The sequence below is a fragment of the Apodemus sylvaticus genome, chromosome 3 (genome assembly GCF_947179515.1).
Source record: "Apodemus sylvaticus chromosome 3, mApoSyl1.1, whole genome shotgun sequence".
Classification (NCBI taxonomy): domain Eukaryota; kingdom Metazoa; phylum Chordata; class Mammalia; order Rodentia; family Muridae; genus Apodemus; species Apodemus sylvaticus.
The window spans coordinates 137,462,547-137,478,739 of NC_067474.1; the positions used below are offsets into that span (position 1 = coordinate 137,462,547).

Consider the following 16,193-nt stretch of genomic DNA (forward strand, 5'->3'; position numbering starts at 1 on the left):
ACCGAAGCACTTGAGTCAGAAGGACCTTAAGTTTGAGAATACACAGATGGACCCAGTCTCAAACCAAACTGGATGTAGCAGCACACACTGGTAATCCCAGCACTTGGGAGGTGGAGACAGATGGATCAAGAGTCTGGTTCATTCTCAGCTACATGCTGAGCTTGAAGCCAGCCTGGACTACATGAGACCTTGTTTCAAACACAACAAACAGTAGACTGTGAGAGAGGAGGAGATGGCTCAGCTGGTAAAAAATACTGCACAAACACGAGGCTCTAAATATAGATCTGCATCACCCACAAATAAGGCCTGATGTGACCACCCATGAACCAGTAATCCCAGAGCTTGAAAAGGGGTTGGGAGATACAGGAAAATGGCTGATGTTTGCTGGCCACAACACACACACACACACACACACACACACACACACACACACACACACACACAGATCCACCTGCCTCTGCCTCCCAAGTGCTGGGATTAAAGGCATGTGTCACCATCCACATGGCTAAAAATAATATTTTAAAAGTCAAATAAAGGTGTAAGCAAGAACTACATGGTAATGAAATGCTGGGAGAGTCAGAGAGACGATGCTGATTTCAAGAGGAATCTAAGAAGCAGCCGCCGGAATGGACGTGTTTCTCATGATCTTTACGGACTCCAAGAAGTCGAGCACCATTTTCGAACTGAAGCACACTGTCGAGGGCATCCTCAAGTGGCCGCCAGAGAAGCAGTGGCTGTACAAGGATGACCAGTCTCTCTCTCTCTCTCTCTCTCTCTCTCTCTCTCTCTCTCTCTCTCTCTCTCTCTCTCTTGGTTTTTTGGATTTGGTTTTTTTGAGACAGGGTTTCTCTGTGTAGCCCTGGCTGTTGGCGGTCCTGGAGCTCACTCTGTAGACCAGGCTGTCCTCGAACTCAGAAATCTGCCTGCCTCTGCCTCCCAGAGTGCTGGGATTACAGGCGTGCGCCACCACCGCCCTGCTGATGACCAGCTTCGTGATGGAAAAACTCTGGGCGAGTGTGGCTTCACTAGTCAGACACACAGCCTCCGGTCCCAGCCACAGTGGGCCTGGCCTTCAGAGCAGATGATGCCTTCGAAGCTCTGTGTCTAGAGCCCTTCTCCAACCCTCCAGAGCTTCCAGATGTGATGAAGCCACAGGATTCTGGAGGCAGTGCCAATGAACAAGCTGTGCAGTGAGGGCCCAGCCCCACCCACTAGAGACCCATTCCCCCAATAAAAAAAATGTGGCTGTCCACCTGGCTGACTTTTTCTGTTCCTTCTTGTTCACAGGGCTCTTGCCACAATTAAAGACTACAGAACCCCCCCCCCCAAAAAAAGAGGAATCTAAAGTACTAAGACTAAATTGACTAACAATGTAATAATAATAAATGGCATAACTTAAGAACTTTTAAGAGCTATACACTAAGCAAATGACAGCTCCACGCATTAAAACATTTTATAAATATGTAAGGTGGCTCCGTGAGTGAGATTGCTTGCTGTGCAGGCCTGGTGGTTTGAATTTGATTTCTGGAATCTGTGGAGGAAGAAGAGAATGGATTCCTAAAATTTGTCCTCTGACTTCTGCACATGACTGTGGTATGCAATGCATCATTGCACACAGGCACATCATACACACACATGCACACATGAGCACATGCACACATGAGCACATGCACACAGGCACATCATACACACACATGAGCACATGCACACAGGCACATCATACACATGCACACATGAGCACATGCACACAGGCACATCATACACACACATGCACACATGAGCACATGCACACAGGCACATCATACATACACATGCACACATGAGCACATGCACACAGGCACATCATACATACACATGCACACATGAGCACATGCACACAGGCACATCATACATACACATGCACACATGAGCACATGCACATAGCACATCATACATACACATGCACACATGAGCACATGCACACAGGCACATCATACACACACATGAGCACATGCACACAGGCACATCATACACACACATGAGCACATGCACACAGGCACATCATACACACACATGCACACATGAGCACATGCACACAGGCACATCATACACACACATGCACACATGAGCACATGCACACAGGTACATCATACACACACATGCACACATGAGCACATGCACACAGGTACATCATACATACACATGCACACATGAGCATATGCACACAGGCACATCATACACACACACACATGATCACATGCACACAGGCACATCATACACACACATGCACACATGAGCACATGCACACAGGCACATCATACACACACACATGATCACATGCACACAGGCACATCATACACACACATGCACACATGAGCACATGCACACAGGCACATCATACACATACATGCACACATGAGTACATGCACACATGAGCACATGCACACAGGCACATCATACACATTCATGCACACATGAGCACATGCACACAGGCACATCATACACACACATGAGCACATGCACACAGGCACATCATATACACACACACATGATCACATGCACACAGGCACATCATACATACACATGCACACATGAGCACATGCACACAGGCACATCATACACACACACACATGAGCACATACACACAGGCACATCATACACATACATAAACAGATGAGCATATGCACACATACAAAGAAAGTAACAATAGAAAACAAGAAAAGCAACAGAAATACTTGATAAGATACAATTTTAAAAGATTTATTATGTTAAATTTATTTATTTTTACATTTGTTTATGTAACTGTGTCAGTGGGCGTGTGCATATCATAGCAGATATGTTAAGGGTAGAGGACAGTTTTCAGGAGTCAGTTTTCTCCATCCCCAATGTGGTCCCTAGGGATGGAGTGAAGGCAGTCAGGCCCGCCCGGTGACTAGGGTCTTTATTTGCTGAGCCATCTCAATGACCCAAGCTCAGGATTTCTTGTGAGGCGATCAATGATTCTCTACCTCTGAGCCACATCCAGACTTCTATGTCGTCTTTGAGGGATAGAGCTGGTCAATGATGATAAATAAAAGAGAGGAAAAAGGCAAAAGAAAAATGTAGATTGCTGAATGTTCCAGAAGTATGGAGTGAAGGCAGGGTAATGAGTGACCTGGAAGTAGCTGAGGTGCCCCACCCCCACACTCCCATCCTCTTGTCTACAGCTTTTTGTTTGTTTGTTTGTTTTTTGGATTTGGTTTTTTTTTTCGAGACAGGGTTTTTCTGTATAGCCCTGGTTGTCCTGGAACTCACTCTGTAGACCAGGCTGGCCTTGAACTCAGAAATCTGCCTGCCTCTGCCTCTCAGAGTGCTGGGATTACAGGCGTGTGCCACCACCTCACCGCCCCACTTCTTGTCTACAGTTAAACCCAATACTTCCCAGCCCTCAGCGTGGCACAGGAATGGAGCTTTTTTTAGGCCACCAGAGGTCGCTCCATCTCCCTCTGTTACAGGGTACAGAATCCCAGTATTGGACTAGGTGCCACAGAGCCGTGGGCCTTCTTTCTGTGGCTGCTGAGCTGTTCTGTGCCTCCTCCTCTCTGCTGCTGTTGGTGGCTGCTGGAGCAGGTTTTATCATCCCTGGGGACCAAGCTCTCTTTCTTCTGCCAGATTGCCGAGTGATGTAGCTAAGACTCAGATGAAGGGACCAAGCAAGTGTTGATTCCAGCCTAGGGAAATCATAACTTGTCTGAGGGGCGCATATAAAGTGAGCCTGGAACTGGAGAGGCGGCTCACTGGCTGCTTTTCCGGAGGACCTGAGTTTGATTCCCAGCACACAATGGCAGCTCACAAATGTCTATAGCTCCAGTTCCAGGAGATGTGATGCTCTCTTTTGGAACCAAGCACACACATGAATCACAAACTTACATGTAGGCAAAACACTCATACACACAAAACAACAACATTTGAAAAAGAAACTAAAAGGAGCCTGTATTACCAGTTCAGTGTCAGAAATAACTGGGTGGTGTATCTCAGATGGTTGGGATGCCCCATACTTTGTTTCCTTATTCTGGGATTGAGCCCAGGACTGTGTACACTGGGCAACTGCTCTACCACTGAACTGCATCCCCGTTACCTCTGCTCAGCTTACAAACTGGGCAAGAATGTTTCTGCACAGTGCAGACACTAATATTCATTCAATTTTCCTTTCATTCTCACTCCCCAGCTTTGCTTCACTTTTTATTTTTTTAATTTCTTTCTCACCCCGTAGCCCACAGTAGTCTGGAACTCACTATGTAGACCAGACTGGCCTGGAACTCACAGAGCTCCAACTGCCTCTCATCCCAAGTGCAAGAATTAAAAGTGTGTACCACCCAACCCACAATTACACGCACTTTTAAGGAGGGCAGAGGTCAACTTCAAGTGTTTTCCCTCAGGTGTCAGCCACCTTTTTTTTAAATTATTTTTTTTTAAATTTGTTTATTAACTTTTTTTTTTTTAAAGACAGAGTTTCTCTGTGTGGCCTGGCTGTCTGTCCTGGAACTTACTCTGTAGATCAGGCTGGCCTTCAACTCAGAGATCCACCTGGCTCTGCCTCCTGAGTGCTGGGATTAAGGGTGTGCACCGTCATGCTTGGCTAAAAATTAATTTGTTTTGTATGTATGAATGCTCTGCCCACATTTATGTCTATGCACCATGTATGTGCAGTGCCTGAATACAGACAGTTCTGACCTGCCATGTGGGTGCTGGAATCAAGTCCTGGTCCTCTGGTAGAGTAGCAAGTGCTCTTAACTGCCAAATTATCTCTCCAGTGTTGCGGGAAATATTAAAAAATGACCCGCCAACGGTCCCTGGGTTCAGATCATGCTCCCACAATTCTGCTGGCCTGCTGACTCTCCAGCTCCCACGGGGTCATCTCTCTGGTGGAGGCCCCGAGTTCCTCTCACTTCCACTCTACACCCCACACTCCCCACGATCAGCCGTCTCAATACTTAGTTACCCGGTAGAATCAAGACTCCTTATGATTAATTAACCAATCAGATTTATATATCAATAAAATCACACTTTTCAAGATGTCAATACAGTAATTTCGGAGCCAACTGATAATGATAAAAGCTTTATCCCAATATTTCCAACCTTGTGAAATCATAGCTACTTGTGTCTGGAAAAATGCCACGCGGGTACACGTCAGCAGCCATCTCTGGCTACGATCTGATGCCATCTTCTGACACACAACAAGAAGGCATTGCCAGTGGTGTGGGATGAGCAGCTGCCTGGCATGACACCACCTGTCAGAGGGGAGAGGTTGAACAAGTTTGGAAAGTGGTTGGTGAAACAGACTTGTTTCAGGTCTTGTGAGCGCCCTGTGGCATGACGAGAGCCATGTTCCTGGGAGGAACCAGCTTTCTCCAAAGTCTTTCAACCCAGGAATCTGCTTTCAGAGCTAGAGAGCTAAGAGCACTTGCTGCTCTTGCAAAGAAGTGGAGTTCCTTCTTAGCACTCACTTCAGGTGGCTCGGAGCCTAGCTCCAGATCCCTGAGGGTCTCTGGCTTCTGCAGCTCATACGCCTAGGTGCACACAGGCTAAACGGCGTGGTAGCTCACACCTCTGATCCCAGGACTTGGAAAGCAAAGGCAGGTGAATCCTTCAATCTGGATGCCAGCCTGGTCTGCACAGAGGTCCAGGAGAGCCAGGGTACATAGTGAAACCTTGTCTTGATTTAACAAATAAATAAAAAAGGGTAGATAAGGTTTATCTCTAACTTCTAAATATATAGGTATACACACATACACTTTTCTTTTTTTTTTTTATTTTGAGCTTAACCTTGGGCTGGCCATGTCTCCCGTCCTGCCTCAACTTCCCAAATTAATTGGCTATCTTTCCAAATTTGCTTTGATATGTTTTGATGAAAATGCATTAGTTTTTTTTTTTCTTTTGTAGGTTAGGGATAGAACATAGGGCCTTCAACATGCCAAAGAAGCAAGCTATCACTAAAAGCTACACCCCAGCCCAAAGAAGCTAATTGGGGGGATGTCACAGGGTCAGGGTTCCATGTGCTGCCTGGACTACTTTTAATTTCCTGAGTTTAGAGAATCCTCCTGCCCTCCCCGTCCAAGTGCTGGGATCACAGGCCGTGCCACTCTGCTTGGCCTTGAATATAGTAATTTTAGTGTGGTTGAATTTTTCAAACTTTTCCTTAATAGTATATATGGCATTGAAGTTCTCAGAAAAAGACAAGTCTGTATTAAAGATCCCACAGACTGACCTTGGCTGAGTAGAACATCATGGTGATTGTGGACGGAGGAATGTTATAGGTTGGAAGCCAAAATTGCTTTGGCCTATCTGAGTGCCTCTAATAACTATTTGCTGCAGTTTCTGTAACTGGCCTCATATCCTCATGACTACAAGGAATGTGTACTTAAACTCTGAAGACCTCTAGCCTTCATCAACCCTACACCAAGAATCCTATAAAATAGCATACGATATTATTCATTTGCAAGTTTTTAAAATAATAAAGTTATATATTTTTACAGGAAATATATATATATATAGGCTATATATCCTATGTATATATTTTACAGGAAATATATATATATAGGATATATATATCCTATATATATATATTCTGAAACCTAGAGTAAAGAAATTCAAATTGGTATATGGTCTGCCTACCTACTTTCTTTACCAAGGAATTTTTTGAATTTTCTTGCTTGTTTGTTGAGACAGGATCTCAGACTATGGCTTGGGCTGGCCTTGAACTACTAAGGTTAAGAGTGAGCTCATGACAACATTCCTGTCTTATCTACCTAATGCTAGGATTACAGGCATACACCACCTTACCCAGCTTTATCAAATATATTGATTTGTGGTTTTCTTTTTCTTTTGTTTTTGTTTTCTTCTAGAGACAGAGTCTCACTCTATATAGCTCTGGCTGTCCTGGAACTCACTGTGTAGACCAGGCTGACCTAGAACTCACAGAGATCTTGAGTATTGTAATTAAAGAGAGGTTTGTCCCACTATTCCTGGCTGATTTGTAGTTTTCTATGCTCTGTGACTACAGAAATACAGGGCTGAGGTATAGCTTAGGGTACAGTATTTGTCAAAGACTTTGTCATGAAGGTAGGAAAGGTTCATATGACCTTTTCTGAGGTATAATATGCTACCCAGAGTAACTTCCTGGGTCATGGTAGTTTGTGCAATTAAACACAACTGAAGAACCGGAAGACAAAATCCAATGGAAGAAACCATGTTCATTCAAAGCTGGTCTTTGAGGGTATGGTGGTGTCTACTTGTTGAAAGGAGAGACAAGGAGACCCACAAGACCAGGCTCTCACCACAAAGGAGATTTATTTGCCCTAGAGGGACAGAGGGCTGGGGAATAAGAGACAAAGATTGGAGCTGGAGGATGAGGGGAAAGGAACGTGGGAGAGCAATATTTGTCCTCAAGGGGAACAAAGGGCTGCCTCTGGACAGAGAGGAGACAGACCTGACGCATAGGAAAATGGTGGTTTATAAAGATAAGGGGAAACCCTGGGCTAGGACAAGGTGTTTAATTTTAATTGGGAATGTTTATTAGGTGAGTCAAAGGAGGCTTTTAATTGCTGGCCTTCAATACTTGGATAGCTGGACCTCGGTAGTCAGCCTCAGGAGGAGGAAGTAGCCAAGTAAGGGAATGGACTGTGGTGGCTGGCTTTAGGAATGTAATCTAATGGTTTTTAGCAAGGCAGAGGGAATTGGGGAGAAGGGCAAGGCCTGCCAGAGCGGTGTTTGCTAGGCTGGCTGGAGTCCCTTGACCTGCAATCCAGGTACTAAGGAGGCAGAGGCATGGAAATCAGGAACTGAAGACCATCCTTGGCTACAAGTAAGTCTGAGGCTAGCCTGGGCTACAGGGAGACATGTTTACAAAACAAAACAAATTAGGACTGGAGAGTTGGCTCAGGGGTTAAGAGTGCTTGCTGTTCTAGCAGAGGCCCTGGGTTTGGTCCACAGTACCGGTGTGAGAAAGCTCATGAACATCTGTAACTTCAGCTCCAGGGGTTCTGGTTTCCATAGCTACTGCCCGGACACACACATATACAGAAGCCTATTTTAAAATCCAAGCGCTGAAGCTGGCTCTAAAGAATACAGAGGATCTCTCTCTCTCTCTCTCTCTCTCTCTCTCTCTCGCTCGCTCGCTCTCTCTCGGATGTTGAAGGTCTTGGTGAGGCAGTGCACATTTGCACATTAGATTCTCTTTGTCAGAAAGAAAACAGCTCTCCACCTCCTTGGGCCAGGATCTGCATTTTCCTTTCAGATAAACATGAATTCTATTTTATTTTTTGCAAGTAAATTCATAGGAGCCAGGGAAGGAATAGGAGAGACTAGTCTTTAGAATTTGGTCAAGATTGAAGCAAAGACTAGGGAAACGATGGGGTGAGAAAGCAAAAGAAACACAAGGCTGCTGAGCTTTGCAATTTCTACAACTTGAAAATGTCTTTCTCAATGTTAGTTACCTGTTTGTTTGAGCGTGTGCATGTGTGTGTGAATGTAGAGGTCAAAGGGCAACCTTCAGTAGTCAGTTTTCTCTTTCCGCTATGGATCCCGAGGAACAAACTTGGGTCATTAGACTTGGTGATGTGGGTCTTTCCCCGTTGAGACATCTTGCCATTCTTCCTACAATGGGGTAAAGTTTAACTTATTTCCTTTTGGTAGATCAGGCTAGCCTGAAAAATCGGCCTGCCTCTGCCTTCTGAGTGTTGGAAGCAGCCTGTGCCATCACGTCCGACTGTGGGTAATATCTTTAACCCAGCTTCTTCTTCTTCTTCTTCTTCTTCTTCTTCTTCTTCTTCTTCTTCTTCTTCTTCTTCTTCTTCTTCTTCTTCTTCTTCTTCTTCTTCTTCTTCTTTTCTCCTCCTCCTCCTCCCCCTCCTCCTCTTCCTTCTTCTTCTTTTGTTTTTTTTTTTTTTTTTGGATTTGGTTTTTTCGAGACAGGGTTTCTCTGTGTAGCCCTGGCTCTCCTGGAACTCACTCTGTAGACCAGGCTAGCCTGGAACTCAGAAATCTGCCTGCCTCTGCCTCCCAAGTGCTGGGATTACAGGAGTGCCCCACCACCGCCCAGCTTACACTAAGGTTTCTGTACATAAAGATAATGAATAAATTAAAAAAGAACAGCAAAGAGAGAAAGAAGAGGGGAAATCATGTCTTTTTGTATAATTCAGAAAAAGTATCAGATTTAAGACCCAAACAGGGTTGCAACCCCTGAGCGTCTGTACTCGGGAAGGGAATCTTGGTAGGGAAAGTACAGCCTCTCCCTGAGGAACTAATTATCCTGTCTATCTTTGCAGCATCGCTTAAAGTGAGCCCACTTTAGCCAAAGTGATTGAACCAGCCCAACCGGAATGTCAAGTCTCCACTCTGGACCATGAGTTTTTGTTTTGTTTTGTTTTGTTTTGTTGTATCCTAACACTTGTCTCTTTGGCCTTTTGAGAATGAGTGGACAGATCTCGTTAGTTGGGGGATCTGGGCGAGTGGGGAAGAGGGCGTCCAGAGCCCAGGCTCTGACCCCAACAACCTTTGTTTTTGGGTTTGGTTTAGTTTGGTTTTTTTGAGACAGGGTTTAGCTGGGCGTGGTGGTGCATGCCTGTAATCCCAGCACTTGGGAGGCAGAGGCCTGCAGATTTCTGAGTTCGAAGTCAGCCTGGTCTACAGAGTGAGTTGCAGAACAGCCAGGGCTATACAGAGAAACCCTGTCTCAAAAAAAAAAAAACAAACCAAACCAAACCAAACCAAAACAAAACAAAACAAACCAAACCAAAACAAAACAAACAAACAAACAAACAAAAAACCAAAAAAACAGAAAGAAAGAGAGAGAGACAGACAGGGTTTTACTGTACAGCCCCGACTATCCTGGAACTTGCTCTGTAGACCAGGCTGGACTTAAACTCAGAGATCTGCCTGCCTCTGCTTCCTGAGGTCTGAGACTAAAGGAGAGTGCCACCACTGCTTGGCCAGTGTCTCTAAGTAGATGTCCCTAATCAGAATTCTTGGCAGGTAAGGATTTTTGTTTTATTCTACTCTGAGTACTCAGAGTGAACTAGCCTAGTGAATTGCACTACTAGGTTAGTTTGGACAGAGGGTCACTGAGGCAAACTGTCCCTTGGGTAGGACTTTTACTAGGAGAGTTACTAATGCCACAGAAACCATTGCAGGGCTTCTAAAGAGTATTTGGACCCAGAAGACAAGCTGGGTTTCCCTTCTCATAAGGTTCCTTGGGGAGAGGGAAGGCACAGTGAGTATTCCGCAGTCCCTGTTTGCCATTGGGGTGGAGTGGGGTTTCAGGGTCACAGCGGGTGTTGTCTGTTATCTCCATAGCAACATTTCCCTTTGTAGAGGAGCGTGGGTTTGTGGGGTGTGTAAGGTGTAGGTATGGCCTGATTCATCCAGGGCAGCAGAGTCTGGAAGGTGTGACCACCAGTTTTTTGTTTGGTTCATTCATTGGTGATGCTGGTTGTTGTGGTGGGGGCTCCTGTTTGAGTTCATTGTCTGCTTCAAGCTCTGGAAGATTCCAGCTTCACATCCTGTTCCCCTCTCTCCTCCCACAGTCTGGGAAAACTCTCTGGGTACTTGGGACCCTTCTATACTCTGGGCATATCTGGTTCTCCACACTTACTCCTGTTTTCTGTCCCTCCCCCCCCCCCAGGATTCCTTATGTTCTGGCAAAAATCACTCATAAGTCAAAAGAAAATTCCTTTACATTTTATCTCTTGTTCCTGGCCCGCCCACCCACCCCTGCCTCCTTGAGACAGGTCTCATACAGCCCAGACCATTCTCCAACTCTCTGTACAGTTGTAGACAAGCATTATCTTCTGACTCTTCTTTCTCCATCCCCCAAATGCTGGGGTCAGTGTGGCCAGCGGTGCTGAGATCGAATCCCAGGCTTCTTTCATGCACAAGGCAGAAGGCAGATAATGTTACTCCCCAGCGAGCACTGAGCTACACTTCCCCTTCCCTCTTTTTGTTCTTCTGTACTGGGTTTTCCATGAATTGTTAGCATATCATACCTCATAAACACTCCATCTTTGAATTATATATGTATATGAGGCTGCAATTGCTTTGGCGGAAATGGAGAAGTTCGAAAGGGACACTTGTGTCTCTCAGTTCATGAACTGTTAAAACAATGCACCTCAAGGAAATGGGAATTTCCCCAGGAATCTCATGCTGGAAGAAGGAAAGCCCCCAGTCAAGGAGAGCTGGTCTCCCAGAGATTTCAAACAGTCCCAACAACTTGTCATGTCATCCTACAGGATGTGACGGAAGCCCAGATCACTGTGGGACCATACCTTGACCAGAACTGCTTAGATGTGCACATCCATCCTTGGCTCTCCATTCAAACTGTGATCTCACTGTAGGAGGTTAAAGACTTGAGGGTTTGCTGGATCTCTTTGCCCCCTTTCCCCTCACGTCCACTTTGACTAAGTACCAAATGGTGCCGACAGAAGACTTGAAATTCGGGTTTGAAACCATTCCAGTTCCCAGTGTGAACAACTCAACAGATGGTGTTGTTTGATTTGATCTGGGGCTCAGCTGGCAGGTGGAGAAAGCTTTGCTCTTGAGAAGTACATAACCCCTGACAAGGAAAGAGAATGATACAGATATTTCAAGTCCCTTGCAGGTGTTCTACAAGTCTATGCAGGTAGAACCGAGTGGCCTGAGGGTGTATCTCTACTGCACCTGCTCCAGGTTTTCTGCTATTCCAGATTTGCTGCCTTCAGTTTCACCTACAAGAATGCTTTATTCTGCTGTAATTCACATTTTCAGAAAAGGGAAGGGAATTGGTCTACCCTGGGTCAAATGTTCTTTTTTCCTGGTCTAGTCTCTGTGAACAGTGCTGGTCACGGAGGATACACAACAGGTGTTGGAGGAAAGGGAAAAGGCTGTAGTTCCTGGAGAAAGGGTTAAGAGAACCCATTGTCTGTGGTACCTCCCTCCTTCTTTGGTCTTTGACCTGCAAACTCATTGCTGTTCAAGGGTGGCTTTGTTAGGGTTTCTATTGCTATGAAGAGACACCATGACCTGGCAACTCTTATAAAGGAAAACATTTAATTGAGGACTGGCTTACAGTTTAGAAGTTTAGTCCATTGTGGCAGGAAGCATGGTGGCACGCAGGCAGACATGTGCTGGAGAAAGAGCTGAGAGCTCTACCTCTGGATCTGCAGACCGCAGGAAGACAGTGATAACAGTGGGCAGAGCTTGAGCGTCTGAGACCTCAAAGCCTGCCCCCAGTGACACAAGGCCACATCCACTCCAACAAGGCCACACTTCCTAATAGTTCCATTCCCTAGGGTCAAGCATTCAAACACATGAATCCTATTTAAACCATTGCAAAGGCGAAACAGTATGCTTTCCACCTACTTATAGAAAACAGAAAGGGGAATTTCAAATAAGAAAAGGTCTGTGGGTCTCCCTCAGTGTTGGTTGGATGGACAAGGATGGTCTGTATGGCTGTCATAGTGTTGCAGTGAAGCCTGGTTCATTGGTTCGAAAGAGATATGATCTTGTGGAATTTACCATAGCTCAGAATCAGCCTGTGGATTTTACAAGCTTAGTCACTCAGTTCTCTTGAGTGAGATTTTAAAGAAACAGATACAGAAAGCCAGCAAGGTGGCTCATCGTGAAGACAGTTGCTGCTGAGCTGATGACTGGACTGTGATCTCGGGAATCGACAGGAGGAAATCCACTCCTGCAGCTTGTCCTCTGATCTCTCTACATATGTGCTATACATGGTGTGTTTGTGTGTGTGTGTCTGTGTGTGTGTGACTTTTAAAAAGTGACTGGCATATAAGGGATCTGGGGAAATGGTTCAGTTGGTAAAGTTCTTATAATAGGAGGACTGGAGTTTGGATCTCCAGCACCCACATGAAAAGCCAAGCATTGGGTGTGGTCTTGTAATCCCAGCATTGAGGAGCTAGAGATGTGCTGACTCCCAGGGCTCACTGTTCAGCCAGTCAGTCTAGCAGAACCAGAGTCACCAAGCTCCAGGTCCAATAAGAAACACTATAAAGAGCACTAAGACCGTCTTGTGCTGGTGGCGCATGCCTTTAGTCGCCAGCAGATGCAGGCGGGGAGCTATGTGTTTCCTAACGGCCAGGGATGTTATACAAAGAAACTGTGTCTCAGAAAAACAACAAACAATCAAAACAACCATAACTACAAGGGCTGGAGAGATGGCTCAACGATTAAGAGCACCGACTGCTCTTCCAGAGGTCCTGAGTTCAAATCCTAGCAACCACATGGTGGCTCACAACCATCTGTAATGAGATCTGATGCCTCTTCTGGTATGTCTGAAGACAGTTACAGTGTGCTTACATATAAATAAATAACTCTAAAAAAGAAAAAAAAAGACAATAACAACAAAAGAGTGATTGAGGAATACCCTTGCCACCCATCTCTGGTCTCTTCATGCATGTGTACACACTGAGCATTCACACATATGCCCATATACATCACATACATAAAACTAAAAAAAGAACAAAAAAACAAAAACAAAAACCAAAAAAAAAAAAAAAACAAAAAACAAACAAAAAACCCAAACTGAAACCCAAATCCTAAATGGAAATGTATCAATTTAAAATGTTTACCAATGCATTATTAGCCTTCTCTTAAGTCTGTTTTGCAAACACCTTTAAACCTTCCAATTCAAGCTGGGTGGTGGTAGCTCTTACCTTTAATCCCAGCACTCAAGAGGCAGAGGCAGGTGGGGATCTTTGTGAGTTCAAGGTCATCCTGGTCTACAGAGTGAGTTCCGGGACAGCAGGGCTACACAGGAAACCCTGTCTCAAAAAAACAAAACAAAACAAAAAACAAACAGAAAACAAACAAAAACAAGGAAAGGAAAGAAAGGAAAAACAGAAAGAAAGAATCTCCCAATTCAATGACAAGTCCAGTTCTGACCAGTATGGAGAAATAAATAGGACTCAGCATTTGCTCCCTAAGGGATGAGCATTGGCTGTGGCCTGAGGCCTCTCTGAAATTATACAACTGATTCTCTACCAGGAAGCAGCCTGTTCAGCATGAAATCCTGACAAAGGTTGGTTGCAGGGCGGGATAATGGAAGCCAGCACCTCTGAGTACTAGGTTGACGAAAACAACCCTTATGCATGGTACAGTTTTCAGCTCTTTTGCTTCTAGGTACCCACGGAGCTTCCGTAGCTGCTGATAGGGGGTATGCTCCTGAAATTATTTTGTCCAAAGAGACACTAAGGGGATTCTCTTCCCCCTTCTTTTTGGTGAATGAGATCATGGGCTGGTTACTGAAGTGCCTTGGGTAAGATTAGCGTCTGGTAAGGTCAAACCACATCCCTTAAAGCTTGCGCAGGTGGCTAAGACACACCTTGAATTGTAAGGACTTGTTTTGGAAATTCCTCAAAAATTGTAGGTTGACATCTGAAAAGGGAGAAAGGCTACTGGGGGAAAGGCTATGCGGGGAGAACTAGGCCATTCAGTGAGAGGGAAAAGGGCATGCCTGCTTGAATCTTAAGCATGGTTCGTTCTTATTTGAAATGACTGTAAGAAGGATTGTCATACTCCGGAGTAGCCTTCACAGAACTGGGGACCAGGAAGGTGAGAGTGAGGTGGTCAGGGTATAATTTCCCTGGTCCTGCCTACTCAATCAGTGACTATTCATCTCTGCAGTTCCCCTTACAGCCTGGTCTCCAACTCTGCTTGGAACGGAGCTCAGTAAGTACCGCTACTAAGCTCACTGTCCCTGGAGACACAGAGGTGGTCAAGACTTCTGCCTGATGCTGCTTCCTGGGTCTTCAACAGCTCTCAGCTGCTTACTTTCTCCTTCCCTGATCTCTGCAAATAAACTTTTAAGATGATTTATCTTCTTATCATGTATATGCATGTGCAGCTGCATGGCTTTATGTGCATCACGTGCCTTCAGACACCCTCAAAGGTCAGAGGGCATGGAGCCCCTTGGAACTGGAGTTGCAGGTGGTTGTGTCCTGTCTGGTGTGCCAAGAAGAGACTCTGATTCCTCTGCAAGAGGAGTAAACACTCTTACCCCCCAAGCCATGTCTCCAGCCGCTGTAATAGTCTTGCTTCCTAGTTTTTCCTTGTTTCTGACTCAATGTTCCCTCTCCTTCCTGCTAGGCCCCTCACTGATGCGCGGCATATCTTTTCCAGAGCTACTGCTTCCTGCACCTTTATATTTTGTAACAGGCATTCTGGAAACCAGCAGTCCAGAACTGAGTTCATTCCCTTCAGCAGTGGTTTTCCCATGAGTACCATACAACATGTGTACATACAAACATACATACATACATACATGCATATATACATACATATATACATACATAATACATACATACATATATACATACAACAGGGTTATTCAGGTTGAAATCAGAACTTAGTATATATATATATATATATACACACACATATGTATATGTGTATGTATATATATATATATGGATTTATTCAAATGATTTACAAGCTATGATCTAACCCAACAGTGGCTACCTATGAATAGAAGTTCCAAGAATCTAGTAGTTGTTCAGTCCACAAGGCTGAATGCCTCGGCTGGTCTTCAGTATACACTGGAATCCTGCAGACGTAGGCTCTAATGCCAGTGGAGGGAATGGACTTACTAGCAAGGTCAAGGACAAGCAGGCAAACAGAGAGGCTTCCTTCTCCCATGTCCTTTAAATAGGCTTCCAGCAGAAAGTGTGGGCCAAATTAGAAGCAGGTCTTTCAAAGATCCAGATAAGAAGTGGGTCCTTCCACTTCAAGTGACTTAGTCAAGCAAATATCCCTCATAGGTATCCAGAGCCATTTTGGGGTTTTAATGATATGTAGTCACATTGACAACCAAAATTGCCATCACCCCTCAGATTCACCCTAGCAAGTCAGACTCTTCTCTTAGACATTAAATTCACCAGTGCTACAATATTATTTATTTATTTCATGTGCATCAGTGTTTGGCCTGAATGTCTGTCTATGTACTCTGTGCATGCCTGGTACCTGTGAAGGCCAGAATAGGGCGTTGAATTCCCTGAAGCTGGAGTTACAGATGGTTGTGAGCCACCATGTGGGTGCTAGGACTTGAACTCAGGACCTCTGGAAGAGCGGCCAGTGCTCTTAACTACTGAGCCATCTTCTCCAGCTCCCAGAGCTACAATCTTAACTCTTCTTTTCTTTTTGTTAGATTGCTATGCATTAAACACAGGGCTTCACACATGCTAAGCAAT

General features: G+C 45.0%; 1 pseudogene; it reads left to right on the forward strand.

The window, feature by feature from the left end:
• The first annotated feature begins 626 nt into the window (after positions 1-626).
• Positions 627-1,194, forward strand: LOC127680094 (elongin-B-like; annotated as a pseudogene).
• Positions 1,195-16,193: the final 14,999 nt, after the last annotated feature.